Source organism: Alligator sinensis, unplaced genomic scaffold (assembly GCF_000455745.1).
Source record: "Alligator sinensis unplaced genomic scaffold, ASM45574v1 scaffold563_1, whole genome shotgun sequence".
In the NCBI taxonomy this organism is placed as follows: Eukaryota; Metazoa; Chordata; order Crocodylia; family Alligatoridae; genus Alligator; species Alligator sinensis.
Window position 1 is genome coordinate 384092 of NW_005842524.1, and position 23015 is coordinate 407106.

Below are 23015 nucleotides of genomic sequence, written 5' to 3' on the forward strand. Positions count from 1 at the left end.
TCTCTTCTGTAAATAACTCACTACTGTTCTGCCAATCCTGAGTTGGTGAAAGATGAGACTTTTCCATGTTTAACTTGTATAAATCTGTAAATTAACTGTTAAAACACTTCAGTACAACATGAACATTTTAAGACCCTATTGGTTCTTACTCCCCCATACCCTTATTTGTCTATTCTCTCCAACCATACAGAATTGCAGAGGAAGATTGGTAATGTTTATAGATGCACTTTACTTAACTATTTCAGCCTTTGCTGTCCAGCAGCATGCTCTTAACAAAAGAAATTCTCCTAAAGAGCAACTTCCTTGATATAACTAATAAATGCGAACATTGGATTAAGTCGCTAAGCTTAGGAGAGAATGCTGTTTTGATTTATGCTCAGTCTGTCTTCCTAGAATCCGTATTCTATTAGTCACAGTTAGTTAACATTTCAAGTGGAAGCAATTTGATCAGACAGTTCTGAAATGAAACATTTTTCTAACTTACAGCTTGACTCTAAGCATTCCTTTCCCTTGTAAAAGCAATTCAGCTCATCTCTCAGCTAATAATTGCTCACCTGATGGAGCCAGTGTTACTCTGTTATTGACTCTACAGTAAAAGATATAAAGGAAATCCAGCTGGGTAATGGAAGTGAAGATTCTTTGTAATGTGCTAAAGCATTTTATCCTTTGAAGGATTTTTATTCATTACTTAGTTTTAATGTTTTCTGTAGCCTTAATTCTGCCTACGTGTTGTCTTACAAAAATGTAAGCAAATACTCTAATAACCAAATACAATGACAACAGAACTCCAGCACAGCATCTTGTACAATTATAATTGTCTACCTAAAACAATGTGTGGTCCGTGGTGCAGACCATGTAAGTAAATATAAAATCACTGCTGATGAAAACTTACAGATGATGCCAAGATTGGCAATGTAGGGAATACTGATGAGGTCAGGGGAGCCATACAGAGTGATCTGCATAACCTGAGACCATTCAAACAAGATATTTAATACAGTTAAGTTCAGATCTTTATAAACCTAGGCACAAGAAATGCAGGTCATACCTGCAGAATGAAGAACTGTGTGCTGAAAAGTAGCAAGCATCATAATGGAAAAGTAATATAGCTTGAAGAAGAGAAGGGTTTATTACAATGCTTGGATCTCTAGTCAGGAATTAGTGAAGAGGACTAGGAAGGGGATTTTCTGTATATGAGCATGTGGTACTGATAAAGCTGTATCTGAACACTGTATTCTGTTTTGGTGCCCACATTCTTTTTTTTTAAAAGGAGGATTGAGGGCAGGGGAGGAGAGGAGGACTAGAGGAACCATCCACATAAATGATTTGAGGACTTGAGAAAATTTCTTTTGATGACAGGCTTAAAGATCTCAATCTGTTCAGCTCCTCAGAAAGAAGATTGAGAGGTGATTCCATTACAGTGTAGAAGTACCTTTCTAGAGAGAAAATGTACTGAGGTCTTTTAATCTAGTGAAGGGAGGAACAACAAAAACCTATACACATGCCAGATGTCTGCTCCAATGTGTGCTAATGAAGGGGGCTATAACTTAAAGCTTGTCAAATGAGCTTTAGTTGAAGCAACCCACCACCATTTTGAAGTGCAAGGTGCTGAATACATGTGATGCTATAGGTGTTTTAATTGGAGCATCTTCCAAGAGCAACTCTAATTAAAGCACACCTCCCAACCCACCCCAGAGCACTTGTAAAGATGCCCAATGTCTAGAAGATGAAGCAGGCACATCCCAGTTGAAAATGTTATCTGTAAGGTATGTTAACCATTGGAATAATGTAACAGGGTTAATATGAATTCACTATCACTTGTTGTCATCAAATGAAGAATTGGATGCTTCTTTGAAGGAAATTTGTTAGACAAACACAATTTATTGGGCTCCATACAGAGGTAACTAGGTGAATCTTTGTGGTATGTTATGTACAAGAAGTCATATCAGGTGATTTGTTGGTTCCATGTTGCTTTAAACTGTAAATGTATGAAAACTCTAATGAGGTTTTCTCTCTAACACTGTTAAATAGGATTAATGGAGCATTAAAGCATTGGGTCTGCCTCGGACACTATCACTAGAGTTATGTATACAACTTCAGCCCCACTGAAGTTAACAACAAAATGAACAAAGGGCAAATTGTAGCACATTAAGACCTCAAGTTGTATCCTTTCTTCAGTTCAGTAAAATACCTCTGATAATTATATTTCTTTTCATGGAAAACAGTAATCAGTAGGTGGTGTGCACCCTTGTGCTAATTAATGAGCAAATTAGAACAAGCAGGGAATATATGTCTAGAGTTAAACCAGTCCTGTCCTGGTTTAAATAGTTAAACCAGTCCTGTCTGGTACTTAGTGGTTATGGGGGGGGGGGGGGTAGTAATGAAATATGATGTCTATTCCTTGAAAACTGCCAGCTTGAATCTGGTGAAGTAGTGACTTAAAATATCACTAGTGGCTTTCATAAAGTAAGCAAAGTATCCATGTTATAAAACCTTCAATGCTAATTGGCAGTCATACTAGCAGCAAGGCGAAGTATAATGCAGGATCTGGGAGCTGGCATGTTTTGCTTAAATCGCAAGCAGGGGATACAAGACCTGCAGATTCAGTTCACCACTGGTTTGCTATGTGACCTGTGCCTTCTCTGTACTTCTGTTCTCCCTCTCTGCAAAAATGGAACAATGCTGCCTATCTAAACTGGCAAACATTTTAAATTCCTTTGATAAAAGGCCAGCTAGATAAGAATTATTTCTCCTGTTATGGGTGTTGAGGCATAAATCCCTTCTCACCCATGCATATGGTCATTCTAGCACTGTGCTGAGGCAATATGGTTAAAGCTTGTGTTGTAGCCATCTGGCTGTATGGAAAAAAATTGATAGCTGAAGTTCACTTTACTTCCCTTTCCTTACTCTACCTCTAGAGAGAGAACAATATTAATTCTCATCTGCTTCAGAGGCCACATGCCTAGCAGAGCTCAGCCAAGATACAAAGAGTCTTGGAAAATGAATCAAGAAAATCCACAGCATTTAGACCAAGTGTGGGCAGCCACAGTGATTAACTTCCTGCCAATGGTTTGTCAATTTCCTTAAATCTGATGCGAGGAGACCAACTTCCTTGGCAGTAAGAGGCAATTTGAGTCTTTCCGACTGCCAGTCCTCCCCTGAACAGAGTCCAGCATCATTTTGTGGTCTGTTTCCATCTAGCTGTGTGGGAGAATAAGGCACATAAATCAACCAACTTTTGAAATAAGGAGAGAAGGAAGTCTGTGTTCAGCTGGCTGGTTTGGGGGTGTAGACTATTATCTGTTACAGACTGGGCTTATGTGCTATTGTTTAATTGTTTTTTTCACAATTCCTATAAAAGAACTTTTATGAAGATGGCTTTTATGAAGATGGCAGTGGCTTTCCATCTCCTAGTTCTGCATGGTCTTTTGTGATTATATGTCTGGTCTCTTACATCCCTGCTCCCTTAGCTAAAGTGAACATGGAGGGAGAATCCATTTCTAAGCACTTGGAGGAGAAGAAGGTGATTAGGAACATCCAGCATGGATCACCAAGGGCAAGTCATGTCTGACCAACCTGATGCCTTCTGTGATGAAGTGACTGGTTCTGTGGATCTGAAGAGAACAGTGAGCATGATATACCTTGACTTTAGCAAGGCTTTTGATGTGGTCTTCTGCAACATTCTTGCAAACAAGCTAAGGAAGTGTGGGTTGGATGAATGGCCTGTAAGGTGGATAGAAAACCGACTGGATCATTGGGCTCAATTAATTGCAGCAAGGGAAGCTTACATTAGATATTGGGAAGAACTTTCTCACCAGGAGGGTAGTAAAACACTGGAACAGGTTACCCAGGGAAGTTGTGGACTCTCCATCCTTGAAGGTTTTTAAGACCTGTCTTGACAGAGCTTTGGCTGACCTCCTGAGGTCCCTTCCAACCCTAATATTCTATGGTTTCTATGAACACTAGTGAGGTGGAGAATTCATTCATTGAACACTGATTAATTAAGACAAAAGATGTAGTTTCTCAGTAAGCTTACACACAATAGTAGTCTACACTAGGTTCACCATGTCTAGTGTGGATTAATAGTGGGTTATTCCTGAGATGATTTCCATACAGAGAATGGTTGATAGTAAAGATATGTGTCCTTTTTTTTTAGCATTCTGGAAAAGAGAATGACAATACCCTGTCCCACTGCAAATTTTGATGTCTCAGAATTTGTCCATAACACTTACTTTAGTAAAAAAAAAACAAACCAGTGATTTTGTGACATGCAAATCTTCAAAACATACATTTTCTGGTTATAAGTGGTGATTTGAATTGATGCTTGCTCACAATAGCAGGAGCATCCATCCCAAACTTCACATCCAAAAACCTCCTATCAAAGCCAATACATTCTCAGAAAATATTTCAGCTACAATGAAGAGCATATTTCAGTGAAGACTTGCTTAATTATAAATATTCATTCTATCTAACTTAGGGAATCTTCATGTATTTCTAAGAACCCTTTCCACAAGGTGGCTATGGAAATTCACTGAATTGTAGTTTATCCTCTGGTTACTCTAGTTTGCCACCTCCCAACTGGTCCCATTCTTTTTTTTTTTTTTTTTTTTTTTCTATAGTGTTCTTATAATAGAAGGGAGCTTGAAGCCATTTTAAGACCGTGAAAATCTCCCCTTATCTCAGTAGACTTTCTGAAACTATGGGAGAAGGGCCAGGGTCCATCTAGGGGCTTTGTGTCTCCTTCTTCATGCTCTGCCCCCTTTGTATTTAGATGCCAATCAGCTTTAATAGGATACACAATTCAGAAATGTTTTGGCTATTCAGTATTCCCTTCACTTCCTTTTGTGTGAAAACCAATCACATGTCCCTTTCTTGCTATTCCAAGAAATCAAAGTGTCTGCAAGTATTACTGTACAATATAAAAAAACCCTATGTTCTTGGTAAACTGCTAGAAATTATTTGAAAAATTTTTAAAAAATCTGAATCAACCCTTTCATTTTTTAAGGTAGAAACAAGAAATTGCATGTAAGCAGAAATCGGAGGCCAACTTCAATTTTACCCTTGATTGGCTTCACACACATTCTGCCCTGTGAGCCTGACCCAATGTGTCCTACACTCAGAATGCTCATTCATTGCAAGAGGGCAGCCCATGTTTTACTGTATCTGAAAGATCTTCATGATGACTGAAACAGCAAATGATTTTAAAAAAATGGTACAAGCTGAACAAATTGCTAGGAAAATCTCCCTGTAGGGAAGAGCACACAAAAACGGAACTGGGCCCCTTGAAGCAATGCTGCGCCTGCTGGCCAGGCTACCTTGCAGCGGAATCGCTGCTGCTGCAGCCCAGGGAGGCCTCCAGGACCCCAGGTAAAGCTGCTGGAGCCAGCATAATGCTACCCCCAGCCTCCCATGACCTGGGTAACTTGCTGCACACCAAAGAGCACATGGCACAGGCATTCCTTGGGGACAAGTAGTGGCAGCACAAGGTACACCATTGCTATTTGTCCCCAGGGAATCAAACGTCCACACTCATCTGGACATGCCCCGTGAGTGTTTGCACACATTCTCATTCGCTTGCTTGCTTGCTCACTTATAAGCTACTGTTGTGCATACAATGGCAAATCACAGATCCAAACAGAAACCCATCACCTACTTGATATGGGAAGTATTTGCAGCTCTACTGTAAAGATTTAATGACTATACATTTTGGAAATATATTGCATCTTATGGCTAATACATTTCAAAGCTATTTTAAATAAGCTCTAGCCAAAGAGTCAGATAAAAAGACCTTTTAAATCCCATTGATTTTTTTTTTTTAGTAAGGAGTAAGCACCTAAATGCCTTTAGGAATGTGGTCTTAAGAGGTATAAGATGTATTAAGCTATTTGTTGTTAAAAAATCATGTTGCCAGAAGTCTGGCCTGTGCTGTTTATATTAGACCAGCTAATCTAGTCCTCAAGCTTCTGTGAGATACCTGCACTATGTCAAAGCAATCAGAAACGTCTCAAAATGTTCTGTAATAAATATTTTTCCTTTTCTTTTATTGATGTATGTTTGTTATGGATAGGACCCGTTTTGCTGAAAAATCAAATAAAAATGCTCTGCAGCATTTTGAACAGAAACAGAGGCCTAAGAGGAAATAACAGGACTTGGGAGAGGGAAAGAATCATTTGGAAATGCCTGCAGTTTCTGGGACAGGGTAGAAAGCATGAAGAAAATAGATTATAGCAAGAAACCAGACATGACTAAAAAATGCAAGACCTTGGGAGCCTGAAGTAAGACGCATATCTACATTATCTAGGCTGTATCCAAGATGCTGCTATAAAGCTCACCTATCTACTCCTAATCCACGTATTAAAAATCCAAGAAATGAGGCAGCTGCCTGAGACTAGCACTGACCTGAAGTAGAGATCCCAAGAGCAGTGCTGGGAATTTACTCATCACTACTTTAAGGCTTTTTTAGGAATTGCTTCACATGAGGCAGGAACAAATGAGCAAGTCATACCTTGCAGTGTTGCCCCCAGGTATAAAATGGAGCCTGGGTAAACATGACCTAGAAGGAGCAGACTCTGCTTATTAAGTGTTGTATACCTATGTGTAGATAACCTGGCTACAGGTGGGGCTCAAGAATATATAGTATGGTTCCTGGGTTTTAAAATTCATTGTTGCATACTGCAAATACCTTCCTTGATATAGCTATTTTAATGGAGTTTTAATGGTGGTTATCCATATGGCATTTGTGGAGCAGTTTAGGTGATTGCCTCCATGTGTAAATATAGATAAATGTGTTGACTTCAACTTGCATTTGCAGTAAGATTTGATAAGGAAAAAACTGGGCTCACTGAAGCCTGAACCTTTCGGAGCCCCTGGACCACAGAAACTACTTTCAACTTGCACAGTGAGTTTTGGAAAGATTCACACAGATCTGCTCCATAATTTCCCATTGCTGGCATTCCTCAGTGCAATATGACCTAATATTTTCAAAGCTGTGGAATTTGCTAAATAAAATATTTCTTGCTGAAGCTACTGTTGTGAAATTATTTTTGTCTGCTGTGTGCTATGGTCCTGTCGAGGTTGCCCAAAACAATGATTACTTCTTTGGCAGCTGAATGGAGATCTGTCTTTATCCACAAAACAAAATCAGCCTGGGTAGCTACCAGCACAATCCACCCTGTTTCTTCAGCACTACTATTATGCTTTTATCTTAGCTTACAGGGACTATCTGGGGAAGTTGGTGGTAGAGAGACTGAAAGAATCAGCCCCTGAATGCACTCCACGTATGGTACCATTCTGCCGTATAAGTCTTCAAGGAACTGCATTTAGACCTACTGAATCATCAGGGAAGCATCAAGTGGCAATTTTTAAGTCGTATTAGTCTGAACTTAATATGAACCAGTATACTGGAGTGGAAAACCACTGGGAAATATTTACAGTTGATAGAAATGTCACATCATCAGCAAATGTTATGGTATTAATGTCACTTTCAAAAATATATATGGAAAATATTTTAAAACTGGTTTTGTTTGTGTCCAGGACAACGTATTTTATTATAGTTTTCTAAAAAATAAAACTAGCAAGAAATCTGTTTTGAACAGAGGTGTGTATGTGTATATATAAAAACTACAATGTATATATACAGTATGTGCCTCATAATAAATCTCTCTCTAAATATATACAATTCTAGGCATACTCAGTTACTTTACACATAGTAAAATCACTTGTACAGATAGTTCTCTTACTATAGAAACTGCAATCCTTCAAAAATAATCCTTTTAAGTAGTGGTATGCAGCTGAAGAATGTTTATTTTCATGCTTCAGAAATGACTTAATGTCAATTTTTTTACTGAAGTCTGTGAATTTTAAAAGCTAATATTAGTAAGACGTTCCATACTACTAAGGTAAATAATTCTCAGGGAATGTCTTGGGAATCTTTTTGGGACGAATTGTTTCCTAATCATTAAAGATGAGGCAGGATCAATTGGCTCAGTGGTCTCATTATCCTCTTCCCCTGCCCCCCCACTTTTTTTGCCTGGATGCCTGGGGAATTGCTGCCTAGTTGCTAAGCCAGCCAGGAGCCATGACAGTACAGAAGACTGAGTCAATTAAGTTTGGTTGGTTTGTTTGTTTGTTTTAAGGGTAAAAGGACAATCCTACAAACTAATAAAATCATTGATAGTAATGGGAGGTTGTCAGGAGAGTAAGGTTTTCTCAACCTCAGAAAATGCCTGGTCCTGTGAACTGCTTGTAGGTTAGATGCAGGGTAGATTTTCATAGCCAGAGAGCCACAGTCAAAGCACAAGGTAAGAATACTAGAATATTATCCTTAACTGAGCTCACTTTCCTGCCAGGGCACTTGCCAACAGCTGCAGAGATCAACTGTTTTGCAGTCATCACATGACAGTAAGTCCAATTAAAATCTAAATGAAATAAGTCAGTATTCAAAATGCACCTGGATTTTTCTTAGCTTGAAGGTGACTGTTTTGGCTCTTCAACAAAGGTGGGGGAAGGGAGGAAAAGGGGAGGGTTGCTCCAGGCTCAGATACTACCTTGTAACAGAAGAATCTCAAAAGGTTTGGTGTTTCACTTTGATTAGATAAGCAGCCAAAAGTTTGCATGCATCCAACTATTTGAACCTCTTCTGTCTGCCAAATTGTGCTGGAAACCTTGTGATAACAGGTTTCTTGGCAAACTGAGCATTTAAACTTCCAGATGTGGTTAAAATCAGGAAGTGAAGAGGCATGGGAAAATAAATAGAAGAAGAAAGCAATATGTTTTAATCTGCAAAAAATGTTTTGCTTGCATCTTGAGTGAAGATTCAGGTTGCTTTAGATTTTATCAGAACCACTTGACATATCCTTCATTCCAGCTAGAATAAGCCATGAGAATCTGATCTTGGCTGCTATGATCATTCAAATATTCAGTGCCAGGAATGGCAGGTGCTCAGTGACTTACATAAGGACCTCATTACATGTTGCACTTTGAGCACTTCAAATGTTGATTAGTGTTAGTGCTAGCTCCAGTTTGGAGCAGTCTCACCTTAAGGCTAAAACCCTTCTCTGACTATCCCTTGCTTACAGAGCTGTGAGTTGCCATGACCAGACTGGTGAGCCAGAACAGGCTTCTCTCCCTGCTGTAGGTGGGGTGAGTGAGAGATGGGTTGCAAGGGGCAGGAACATGAAGCTTGGAGGTGGAGTGTTAATAGGATGGGTCATAAAATCAGAGGTGGAAAGGAAATGGGGGTGGGAGAAGGGTGGTGTAATGAAAGCCACTGAAGGATACAATAAAAAGAAGTAAAAAAAAAAAAATAGAATGTAAAAAGAAACAAAGAAGTAGTAATTAAAGGTGTCATATTTTAAGAAACTGGGATTGGGGTGTGGGGAGTGCTGATCTTGCTTCCCAGGGAAGGTGTTTTGGGGGGAGCTACTAACCCTCCCTGGAAAGGAAGCCCTAGGTCATGGGGACCTGATCTGGCCCCCTACCTTGTTCCCATTCTCCCAAGCCCTTGCTCCTGGACCTGTCCATGTCCTGTGACCTGGCTAGCTGGCATGTACTGTGCAGGCTGCTTGCACAGGGTTGCACCCCTCGGCATGGGCGAGGGAGTTAGCCTGGTACCAGAATCATCCCTTAGGTAGGAAGTAGAGATCAAGGGGTGGAACGTTTGCCCACACAACAAAAGGATGGGGGAGGGGACACTGCATCTTGGGATGCTGGAGGACTGCAACTTGGGTGACTTGCCTGTGGGGAATGGCCACACATTTATGCAACACAAGCTGGGTAACACAGATCAGAGAGAAACCTGCCCTGGAGTGGTATAACTTTAAGCCACCTAAAGTGTGTTTAAGACTAGTTTCAGGTGTTTAATGTGTGGACAATCATGGGGTGAAGAGCTCCAGGGTCACCTAAAATGAAAGTGTAACAGGTCCCTGAGAACTAGAATGAAGTCATCAGTAAGCCTAACATTCAGGATGAAAGAGTTAATTCAGAAGGAAAAAAAACACCTGAATATAGCCTTATGGTTAGGCAATTAACCTTGAGTATGGGAGACTCCAGTTAAATTCCCTAGTTTACTGATTCAGAGCATGGACTTGAACTTGTTACTCCTGGATCCGTACATGCATTACATTTAGATGGACCAAACTCATACAGGTGTTCTCACAGTTGAAATCCATGAACTAACTTAGATTGAGAGAGGCATTTGCTAGATCAGGTTAACCCTACACATGTTTGCAGTACAGACTCAGGGCTAGGAGAATCCATCTACTTGCCTCCATCCCAGGGATGCGCTCTTCTTACTCCTGAATAAGCTATTTTTAGCTCCCTAACTCCCCCCAGTGGACCTGCCAGAACCCCCCAATCCCACCAAACTCTCCCCCCAACCTTTCCCCAAATCCACCAGCCTCTTCCCGCAACTAAAGTTACATACCTCAGGCTGCCCACCTAAACCTAGGCTGGGTGTGACAAATATCTGTATGTATCCCTTATTTCCAATGAGTTGTTCTACTTTGCATAAATGTGTGTGTGTGTGTGTGTGTGTGTGTGTTTATAGCAGGTCAGGGATTTGAACTTCTCTCTCTCTCTCTCTCTCTTCCCAGGCAAATGAATTAACCATTAATGTAATAGTGTGGCAAATTGTATACAAGCCCCAAATTGCAAATATAATAGGTGATCTCAAACATATGATCTTTTACAGGCTATGTTTTTTAAGGCCCTGTTTCTGCATCACTGTACTTCAAAAGTATCAATATTATGTCACATTTATAATAGACAGAAGAATAGTTTTCCATGTTTCTTACCTTTTGTTTTATTTCAGAGCATGTTTCAATCTTTGTTTCTTGATTTTACGTACGGTATTTATTTTTACTGTTAAACGTAGGTTATAAATAAATATGCTGTGGTCCTGACACACGTACTCTAGGTCAAGTAAAAGGGGTTATTTTGAAAAACCAAAAATGTAAAGTGCCTGACTCTGGAATTACATCTTCCCTTTTTGGTTTTTAATGGTTTTACATCTCAGTTTTGAATTCAGATATCTTTCATACACTGTTATTTCAGCCATCTATTGGTTATTTCAGAGGGCTTGGGAACATATTTTACTATTGTGGTTGGGCATTTTTGTTTTAGATTTTTAACTTTTTTTTTATCTGTTTTTTTTTTCTTATTTTAAATCGATTGATTTCATTTTTTTAAAAATCAGCTCTACTCCTCTCTCAAATTTTGACAAGGGATTCTCTTGTAGACCAGAAAAACCTTTCTGATGGTTGGCAGGAGGGCATGAAGAAGCCAGAATTTTGTAATTGTACAATTCAGCATTTTCTAGCACATACATATTTTGTTAGAAAATTTCTGACCAGCTGTACTGTTGAAATGCTATTCAAGACCTCCTCCTGGATTCCATGGTTGGCCATACCCTGTGGGATTTGGATCCCATTTTTGAGGGACTGCTGTTAGCCAGTAATTCTAATTGAATGAAGGGAGAAAAAAATCTACATCTGATTTAGAGGTCATTTATCTGAAAGAGACCAAATACATTTAGAGTAGCTGCCCTACTTTGTAACATCATAAATGTGTGTTTAACAGCTTTAAAAAAATTCACCTCATAGTCATGCAAAAGACTGGATGGTTCAAAAGCATCATTTCTAGTCTGTGGGGTAAATACATCTAAGCAATACTTTAAAATAATATATATATATATATATATATATATATATATATATATTGTTTAACTGATAGAATAGCTGCCACCAATAGGATGTGTAATGTGTGTATTAAAGTGTGTTACAAAATACCACAAGAACCACTTAGTTTATGTTGTGACTGTTTTCAAATTTTCATTATTATAGGCAAGAAATAATCCAAATACTTTAGTCTGGGGAAAGTTTGGGGAAGTACATTTCTTTTCTTTTCTCTTCTTTTTTTTTTTAACAAAATTATTATTTCACAAGACTGGGGGGGGGGGGCATGAAACCCCAGTATTGCTGCTTCAGCTTCAATTATCAGCATGTTCCTACTTTTATAACACTGCAATTCCCTTTTGCCAATGCAAATGCAATGGTTAATTAGACTGCAACATTTTTCTCTTTATTTCATTTTTGTCCTTATTTATCTGAAGGCTTCAGCTCCCATTTAGGCTCCTACTGGTCTTTGGGGCATAGTGTGCATTTATAATTTGATTTTTTTTAATCTGTCCCTCTTTCTAATTGTGTATATATCTACATATACTTGCTTGGATTTTCTTCTGGCTGACATTGTTTGATACTAGTCACAAATTTAGGCCTTCATTCTTAGTACTTAGTACTACAGATGACATTAAAACCTGACTTTAAGAGTGCATCTACACATGCATATTTACTGTGCAGTAAATATGGTGACTTATGCAGACTTGAACATAAATGTTATACCTCGTACAGGTACCAATTTATGCCTGATTAGTTACTGCACAGTAATGCACATGTAGACACCATAATGCGCAGTAACCCTGTGTGTGTGCACTGACTTGGAACTGAAGTTAGTGTAGATGCCTTCCCATTCCTGTTTGCTGTGTAGTAAATTTAATCTGGCATAAATGCACATGTAGAAACACCTTAATAGTACTTAATACTAGGCCTGACTTTAAAACCAGTAGGACTGCTCATATGCTTACTGTGGCAAAAGTGGGAGCTCCCCAGCCAGCCACAGTGCTGGTCACCCACTACCTCTGGGCATGCCACCTGCCCCTCTCGTCTGCCATGCCTTGCTTTTAAGAAATTACAATGTTAATTAGATGGGAGGCTGCCCATTGAATGCCCTGTTCTGCACCTATGTATGCAGCTCCAAGCACCCTTGTACTGTACCCCAAGCCCAACAGATGTTGCTCACAGCTGTGCTAAGTTTCAGCCTCAGGCCGGGCCCAACTCATCATAGCACTGAGTCTCATTTGCTCTGCCTTGCTAGGGCCATACTCATACTGCCTCCCTCTCACAAAGGCCTCTCACTCTCCACCGGCTTTTACCTTGTCTCTTTCATCTTGCCCTTCCTGGACCTCCCTTGTACTGCCCCTTCTCTCCCAAGGACCACATTCACCCTGCCCTCACCTGGAGGGTCCTCAGGCTTGCTATTCTTCACTGTCCAGCCAGCAAGCACACAGCCTTTTGGCCATCTCCTGCTACCCTCATCTGAGCGAGCGCTGGACAGCTCACAAAATGCTGTGCTGACTCTGCCCCAGTCTCATAGCTAGGTAACTCCCCCAGCTGCTCTCTCATCAAGGGGCTGATGGCTTACCCCCTGATCTCCTCATGGCTCCTCCTCTGCCTCCCTCCAATCAGCCTCTGGCCCACCTGCAGGCTCAGGTGCCCAAAGACTTACCTGGACCTAACTCAGGGCCCCCATGCTAGTAGGGCCTCCACTCAAGCCCCTGCCTTCAGGGCTGCAATTCATGGCCCTCACTCACTGGGCTTCACTGCCACTCTCTATTCCACCCCATACTCTGGGGTCAGACACCCCACAGACTTAGCTGTTGCTTGGCGTGCCTGGCCTGCAACTCGCCCGGTCTCATCGGGGCCTCAACTGCTAGTGCCCTCTCTCAGGGCCCTAACTATTCCTCTTATGGGATCTTCCACCCCTTCAGGCTCAGGTGCTTCTCAAAGCTAACCTGGCCTCAACTCCAGGGTCTTCTACCCTTTCAGGCTCAGACATGTCTCAAAACCTACCTGGCCTTCACTAACCCCCTTCGGGGTCTTGCACCCCAATGGGCTCAGGTGTCTTCTATGGATGTCCCTGGCTCCACTACTCTATCTCTCTAATGTTATCATGTAAGCCATTGGGTGGTGTGGGCAGGGTTTACAAAGGCGCCCTGACCCGCCTTTCACTGGGATGGTCTTGACCTTGGCACTTAAATGGCCCTGCCCTGCCACAAGCAGAACCACCAGGCCTCCCTAGCCCAGCAGGGTGCAGTTTTGGGTCATGCCCATGACCAGGAGCCTCCAAGCCACCCCATAGCTCCTGCCCTTACCTCTGTGTTGTCTACAGGGTCACAGCTCTGCCGGTAGATGTTCATTCCTCAGCACCAGGCAGCACCTGCTGCATCCAGTCCTGCTGGCCTGAGTCTTAAGTTGGCCACTCATCAAGACTGAGCTGCGCCTGCCTGCTGCCTGGCCCAGTTCTCAAAGTGGCAGAGAACCATGAGTGTCCTGTCACACGCCTTCCCCCTTAAAATGGTTCCAGGGGAGGGCATTTTCCCTGCTGCCCCGCCAAAAAGCTCCCCCAGAGCTTGCAACTTCCCTGAGTGGCGAGCACCCCACTGTTGCTCCGCCACACTTACAATAAGACTTGCTGCAGTACTTTGCTGAACTGAGTCCTTTTGTGAGTTGTTTGATTTTAAGCCAAAATATTTAATCAGCTGCAGATGAGAAATTGCAGCTTTAAGGATGTTCTTACCTAGTTGTAATCATTTTTTTTTAAAGAAACTTGCAGAAAACAAGCATCAAAATTAAACAGTGGAGAGAACACTTTATCCTCTGGACAGATTCAATTTTGGAAAACTTTTGTAGATAAAAGTGGCTGACTAAAGTAAGGCACCTAAATTTGTATTTCAGTATATTCAGGTTCACTAAGGGGATAGATGATTTTTACAATAGCACACATGACTTCATATGCTCAAAACCCTTGCAATCCAGATTACTGCTTTATAAGATACATAACTATGAAGCAAGATAATGCACACTAAGTTTTGACATCTTTTAATGTACTTTTGTGCTTGGATATGACCATGTAGAATTTCCCAGAGCAGATGTCATAGAATCATAAAGTGTTGGATTTGAAGGGACTTCAAGAGTTCATTTAGTCTGGCTCTTTACTCAAGACAGAATCATCCATATATAAGCCATCCTATACAAATGCTTGTTTAACCTGTTCTGTAACTTTACAAACAACTTCATTGCACAGCTCTAAGACATATTGCCCAAAATACCAAGAATACCCCAACCTACTTTAGGAAAAGCAGGGAAAGTGTTGATTTGAGCCCAGTTTTCTGGGCCAGTTTTCTTCCTGCCCAGGCAGGGGGTCAGACCTGAAGATCTACAAGGTCCCTTCCAACCCTACTTCTATGATTCTATGATAATCAGCTGTAAACTACTAAAAGGTAGACCAAAATATGTTGGGTATCTCCTCCATTTTGCTTCAGCATCATTTTATCTGCTCTTTTCTTTGGGATACTCTTTCATCTGGTTGGACTTCCTCCTTTGGAAATCTATGCCATGTGCATTGGAAATACTCTTCCTTAAGTATCCTATAGGTATCCAAAAGTATACTTCTTTTAGAGCATCCTATCATTCTGGTGGGCATTGTATTTGCCACTTAATATGCTTTATAGTCTGTTCATAGTCCCCTACTTGGAGTTTTACTGCACGATGCAGAGCCAGAGCTACTCATCCAGTGGTTGCTCTTTGTTCACCATATATTATGTTTACCTCAAAGTACTCAGTATTTCCCCTGAAAGTAGGGGGAAATATAGTGGCACAATTCCCACCACTATAATTAAGGCTGTCAGCCTTTCCCTTGTATAAGCCCCTGTTCTGAAAGGTTTCAAACTGATTTGGAAAAGTGAACTCTAGGCTGGAGGTTGGCTAATAAAGTCTTAGAATGGAGTATATTTCTTTTAATAAAATATTAGAAATGCATTTAGTCACTTTTGGAATTTTGAAAAGTTCATAAGAGATGCGTCAGCTTCGAACTTCCTGTTGTCTGTATGTTTTGAAAGGACAATTTTCAGAGGTGCAGAATGCCTTCTTTGTTCCTAATGGTCTTTTTAAAATGCTACTTATTCATTCTCAGTCATACTACAGCTCTGGATTTTCTCAGTTAACTGCGGCTAACTTGGGATAATTTAATAAATTCATAAGTTTAAGGCCAAAGACAACCCATTATGATAATTTAGTCTGACCCGAATGAAATAGCAAGCCACAGAATTACACCAAATGATTCTAGTATCATACTCAGTTAGATGTGTATTAATGGCATTAAGTTACTGAGTAACAGCTGCTCAATTAGATTAATAAGTAGTATACACAGATCTTTTAGAGAATCCTTTCATTCACAAACATGGACTTTTGACTGTTGTTCAAAGACTTAAATGGGGAGACAATTCTGGGAAATTCTTCCAGTGTGGAAGGGTGGGGTAATAAAGCAGTGTCATTTAAATGCTTGAGCAGGTTCTTAAGTGATCTTTATTTCATGATATGCTACTAAATCATACTGTTTTCAGTTAGATTTGTGGTGCTTTGGTCAGATCTCTTTGGGCTTAATTTTTTAAAAATTTGAAATGTTTTATTTTCACTGGTATCCTTTTTTGTGCCAAATTTAGACAACTTTGTATTGGAAGGAAATATTTTACCACAGATAAACAAGAAAGTAATACATTCCATGTAGCCCAAGTTTTCCCAAAACAGTAGACAAAATACTAAAGGAGTATAAGCCCCAGTTCAATCAGTATTTAAGCATAACCTGAAGCACCTCTTCAGGAAAATACTTATACATAGACTTAATGTAAGAACATGTTTAAATTCAATTGAGGTCATATGATTAAGTGCCTTGCTGAACAGAAATAACATGTAATTTTAATGGAACTCCTGATGAATAAAGTTACATACTTAATGCAGAATGTGGCCTCTATTAATGTAAGGTACATGCTTGTGGGCCATATAGAGTTCTCATCTTGCATATCTTGCTGCAGGAACTGTTCACATAAGACCCAAATCCAGTATTCCACATGCACCCAATTTACATCCACTGTGTAATGATTGGGCTGCATCTGTGTTTCTACTCTGTTGGGAGAGGAATAATTCCCAAATAAAGTGGCTGCACTGACTTAAATCATTGGAGTTAGGTACAGACATTACACTTACCACATGTTAAGCATGCAGAAAATGTTTTACAGGTGTATCAGAACAGATGCTCACTGTACATAAAGCACTCTATAAATGGTGGATCCTGCTCTAAGTTAACCCTGAATAGATGTGGTATCAGACTAAATCACTTTAGGTTAGAGCACTTTATTGAACATCTGTACCACATACCATCCTGAGTCAAGGTAGGACACATTCCCCCAGCATCTCAGGGGTCCTTCACTGGGCTGCTTGCTAGCCTCAGCTGGTGCTCATCTCTAGGTGGACACCAGCTCAGTCCCACCCCCTGGCTGTTACAGGAGACAGAAAAGGCCCTGTCTCTTCTGCACAGCCAGGTGGGAGAATGCAGGCCCTATGCCACACGGTTCTCCACTCAGATTGTTGGGTTGCATCTTGCTTACCCCCCCATCTTGCAGGGGGGTAAGCCAGGTCCACATAGCTGGGGGACTCCCTTTCTCTACCCCCCCAAGTGACCAACATGGTCATAAGCTGGACTGGGCAGTCTCATGCTGCAGCTGCTGGGTGCAGCTGTGAAGACGCTGGGGCAGGTGGAAAGAGGAAGCCCCTTCCCGCAGAGGCCCTTGTGGCATGGGGCCTCCCTTCCCTCTCCCCTCCTAGCCACTGCTGACAGTTACTAGCTGACAGGGCAGGGCTTGGAAGAGGGGCTGCTCTAGCAGCCTCCTGGGAGGCATGTGGGAGCACTCCCTGCCTTAGCCAGTACAGGCAAGCCCTGTGTCATTCCCCACCCCCCACACCAAGCAGCAAATATCTATTCAGTTTGCTCCCACTCTAACTTACAAAGCTTTAAATAAAGCATGATACAGCACTTCTGCTAGGGGCCTTTTGAACATCTGTACATAGCCTGGGAGATTAAATCATTTTGAAAATCAGGCCTTTTTCACTATGAAGTCTACTTATGCACTTTTAGACTCCTACTTCGAAGTACCCATTTTGGCCTGAATTAATCATTTTTAAATAATTATATTTTTATATACATGCCCTGGGCGACTATAAGCTTTAACCTTCCTGTCCAACAATTTATCTATATGCACGAGAGAGCCCAATTGTTAAATGACAAACTCTGGTTTCTTAATGTTATCTTCACTCCATGCAATGCAGCTGCTATTTTTAGTTTTATAGTTTTTTTCTGTAATTTGTTAACCCACATTTTCTTCCTTGCTGTATCTCTCTGCTCTACTGTACTTCAAAAAGTGTAGCAACTATATAGGCAGACAAGGTTCCTTGGGTGAATTTGCTATCTTTTATTAGACCAACCCAAATGGTTGGAGAATAGTTATTAAGCAAGCTTTCGGGTTCAAAAACCCTTCGTCAGGCTCAGGAAGCTACAGCAGTTGGTGTGTGCTCTTCCTGGATGGAATGAAAAGTAAACAAGCCAGGGGCTGGGCTGGGCTGGGCTGGGGAGTCAGTTGCCAGGCAGATTATAATGTATCAAAAATCCAATGTCTATGTTTAGTCCCTGATCTCTAGTATCCAGCAGGTTGATGAAATGGAGCTCATAGGCTCGTCTCTGGGAAGTGTTGTGTAAATTTCCCTTGAGGATCAGGACTGAGAGATTGGAGAGAGAGTGGCCCTCCTGTGAGAAATGTGCCCCCACCGGTAATTGGGTGTTTCTGTCTTTGATGGATTTCCGGTGTGCATTCATTCTGGTGCACAGTTGTTGTCTGGTCTCTCCTACATATCTTCCATCAGGGCATTTGGTGCACTGGATGAGGTATACTACATTCCTGGAGGTGCAGCTGTAAGATCCTGGGATGCTGATGGCTCTGTTGTGGGGTGTAGTAATAGTGGGGGTGGTGGAGATGTGGGGGCAGGTTTTGCATTTCTTGTCATGGCACGGTCTGGATCCTTTTGGTGTGTTCTGGGCTTGAGGAAGTTTGCTTCTGGTGATGAGGTTGGCGAGGTTCGGTGCTTGTCTGAAGGCTAGGATGGGTGGCTCTGGGAAGATCTTTTTAAGAATAGGGTCTTTTTCTAATATGGGTTGCAATTTTTTGAGGATTTTCCGTACAGGTTCAAGGGATGGGTGATAGGTCATAACCAGCGGTGTGCGATTTGTGGGTGTTTTTCTTCTGTACTGCAGCAGTTCTTCACGTGGTATCCAGGTGGCTCTTTCAAACGTGCGATCTACCTCTCTGGAGGAGTGTCCTTGCTGGGTGAAAGCCTTTTTAAGATTGGTGAGGTGGCAATCCCGGGTGTTCTCTTCAGTACAGATGCGGTGGTATCTGAGGGCTTGGCTGTATATCACTGCTTTTTTGGTGTGTTTCGGGTGATTGCTGGTTCTGTGCAGATATGTATGTTGGTCTGTGGGTTTCTTGTATACTGTGGTCTGTATTTTACCCTTCTGGATACTGATCCTTGTGTCTAAAAAGGGGATGTTGGTGTTGGAGTATTCTAAAGAAAGTCGGATGGAGGGATGGTGACTGTTGAATTTCTGGTGGAACTCAAGTAGAGATTCCAGGTTCTCACTCCAAATGATGAAGATGTCATCGATATATCGTAAGTACAGCAAGGGTTTGATGGTGCAGTTCTTGAGGAAGTCTTCTTCCAGGTGGCTCATAAAAAGGTTGGCATACTGTGGGGCCATTTTAGTGCCCATAGCTGTTCCCATCATCTGGAGGAAGTGTTGATTATTAAAAGTGAAATTGTTGTGTGTGAGGATGAAGTGTATAAGCTCAGTGATATCTTTGGGTCTGTATTCTGGGTTGTAATCTTGTTCCTGTAGATATGTAAGGCAGGCATGGATGCCATCCTGGTGTGGGATGTTGGTGTATAGGCTGGTAACGTCCATGGTGGCTAGGAGTGTGTTCCTGGGAAGGTGGTCTATGTTTTTAAGTTTCCGTAGCAAGTCTGTGGTGTCTTGGACAAAACTTGCTCTGTGGGTGACAAGCGGTTTTAGGATGGATTCAACAAAACCTGATATTTCCTCAGTTAGGGTCCCATGGTTGGATATGATAGGTCTGCCAGGGTTCCCTTGTTTGTGGATTTTAGGGAGCATGTAAAAAGTCCCTGGGTTAGGTAGCGGGGGGATCAAGGTCTGTAGTTTTTCTTGTAATCTTGGTGGAAATGATTTGATGGTATTGTTGAGTTTTTTGGTGAAAAGGGGAGTAGGATCTTCTTGTAGTTCTTTGTAGTAGGTGGTGTCAGAGAGCTGTCTGTTGGCTTCCTTTATGTAATCCTCACGGTTTAGGATGACTATGGCTCCTCCTTTATCTGCTGGTTTTATTACTATTTGGTGGTTAGATCTTAGAGATTCTATGGCCTTTTTCTCTGGTAGAGAGAGGTTGTTATGAGTCAGAGGTCAGAGTATGTAGTGTTTCTTTCAATGTCCTTCAGGGATCTGAATATGTCTGAATGGATCTGGCATACTGTATAGCTTGGCAGTACTGGTAGAAATTTAAGTTTGCAAAGGGTCTGTGCTAAAATATACAGTATGCAGTTTTTATGCCAGTGATGATTATAATATGCATAGTCCTTATTTTCACGTTAGTCATCATTGTGCCTGATCATACTATAATGCATTACTCATATTGAAATAAATACAATAAATGCCCTAAAATTGCCATTTAGCAAATAATTGTGGAGTCAGTGTTCTGAAAGGCATAAGGTTGAAAATCATTTCCACTCTAAGCATTTGTTTTTATAAATGTCTTCTACTTTTCTCTTTTTGGCCTGCAAAATCCAATATATTTTCTCTCAAAGTGACTGGAGGAAGGGGCTGTTAAAGCAAATCATCCAAACACCTTCTGAGCATCAATACTCACATTTTCCCTTTTTCTCTCCTCTGCTTCTTTCAGCCTGCAGCTTCCAAATCCCTTTGACTTTTGTTTAACTTGTATAAATGTGTGTGTTGCACTGTGAAATAGTTTTAATGTAGCTAGTGTAAGTTTGCTTAATGGACATTCTGGAGAAAAACTCCTGAACTTTATTTAGGCTTGATATTGGAAAAATCTATAAATTATCTGCCTGGATTGCAAGCAGCACAAACCTCAGTTTCTACAATAACACAGGGTGGGAAAGAATGCAGGATGTTCTGACTCAACAAACCACCTACAGTACCTAAAGCACAATTGTAAATTAGATTTGAAAAGGCTTTCAAGGCTTTTATGCACTACATTTCTAGTTTTTCTCAGACAGATTGATCTTCTCTTCAAGACTTTAGGTCAAATCCTGACTCTGTGTGAACTCATATAGTGCCAATAACAGGAACTCCTGCTCCAAGAATAAATGAATTTTTAGTGTGTGTCATTTGACTTTCCATTGATACACAATTCAAGGCTGCAAGCAGATGGAACTTAAAGGAATCATTAAGGTGGTGCTTCTAGCAAGCCAGAGGAAGGAACCTGCTCTGTGTTGTTTAATGTTCTATTTAAACACAAAAACTTTTGATACATTATAATCTGCCTGGCAACTGACTCCCCAGCCCAGCCCAGCCCAGCCCAGCCCAGCCCAGCCCCTGGCTTGTTTACTTTTCATTCCATCCAGGAAGAGCACACATCAACTGCTGCAACTTCCTTAGCCTGACGAAGGGTTTTTGAACCCAAAAGCTTGCTTAATAACTATTCTCCAACCATTTGGGTTGGTCTAATAAAAGATAGCAAATTCACCCAAGGAACCTTGTCTGCCTATATCCTTAGACCAACACAGCGACAACCTAAAACCCTAGCAACTGTATAAGCACTTGAGGCAGATTTAGTTGTATTAGATGCCAAATAGATATTTGTAGGAAGGTTTTTCTGAATGTTATTTTTAAATAACTGGACAAGGCTCACTGGCATGCATTTATTTGAAGCTCTTCAGCCAAACAGTAAATTACATTGAATCTTTTTCCTGTATATAATCATTCCTTACAACAGTCTCTTCATTTGAGAACATTGTAAATGTTCTCATTTTAATCACTAAAATAAGATAAACTCCCAACGATTGTTCTTATTTGGATGTACTTCTGCCTTGATTCAGTTCTGCACAAAATCTTGGCAGATCAACTCTGGTTAAATAAGAGATGGACATGTTAGAGCAGAGGACTTGGAAGCAACTCCCTTGGCTGCTATTACAGGCTCTACTGTTTATTTGCAAGTCAATCACCCAACATTTTCAAATTTAATTAAATTAGGTGATCTGACAATAAATAGAATGGCCTACTGTTCAAAGTTGATGGGTTTAAACAGTCTTCATGAAGGCCAAGGAAGTGATTATTTCATTTGAGAGGAACTCAGATTTCCTTGCATAGATTTTTTTTCAGGCCAACTTTTTTTTTCAAAAAAGAGGAATCTTAAGTTAGGCTCTAAAATATATTCAGTCTCATAAACAAAATAGGCCTGATTCCTAGAAGCGATGAGTACCTAGTATTTCCCAATGAAATTATTTGAATGACTGTGGATACTTGGCACTTTCAAGAAAAACACAGACTATTTTTATTCAAGAGCCCAAATGTAATTTTGGAGAATAACTGTTAGTGTGTATTTCTGGAAGTACTCACTTGCAGCAATAATTGTAGTTATAATTTCTAGTCATGTCAGTTGTAACAATTGACCTTAGTCTCCATTGCCACTAATTTATCCATCTTTTAACTGTATATTTTTCTTTCTCTCTCTCAAGCCCCTGTAAGACTTTCTTTAATGCTCATAAAGCACTTCGATACCCTTTAAAATTTTACAAAAGTGAAAGGCAAGAAATGTTTTGGGTGATATCTTTTATTGGACCAACTTCATAGGCGGAGGGAAAAAAATCGCGGCGGGCCCCGCGGGCACCCCCCCCCCCCCCCCCCCGCCCCAGATTCATAGAGTGTAAGGTTGGAAGGGACCTCAGAGCAAATGGGGCATGGGACGGAGCCACTAGCAGCTCATCCAGGGGACACCTGGCACAGGGAGGGGAGGGGAGGAGGTGGCAGCTTTTGCCACTGCGCACAACCTGGGAGGGCATGGGGGGCATGTGCCCCTGGATCTGTGCAGGAGAGGGTGGGATGCCACTGCAGGCTGGGGCCAGGGCTGCACCAGGCTCTTCCTAATGGTGGGGGGGAGGGGACTGGGCCACACTGCACTCGGGATGAGTGGTGGCAGCACTGGGAGTGGGGGTCAGGGGGCTACAGTGAATTTTGGAGTGGCTGAAGCCTGCCCAGCCCTCTTT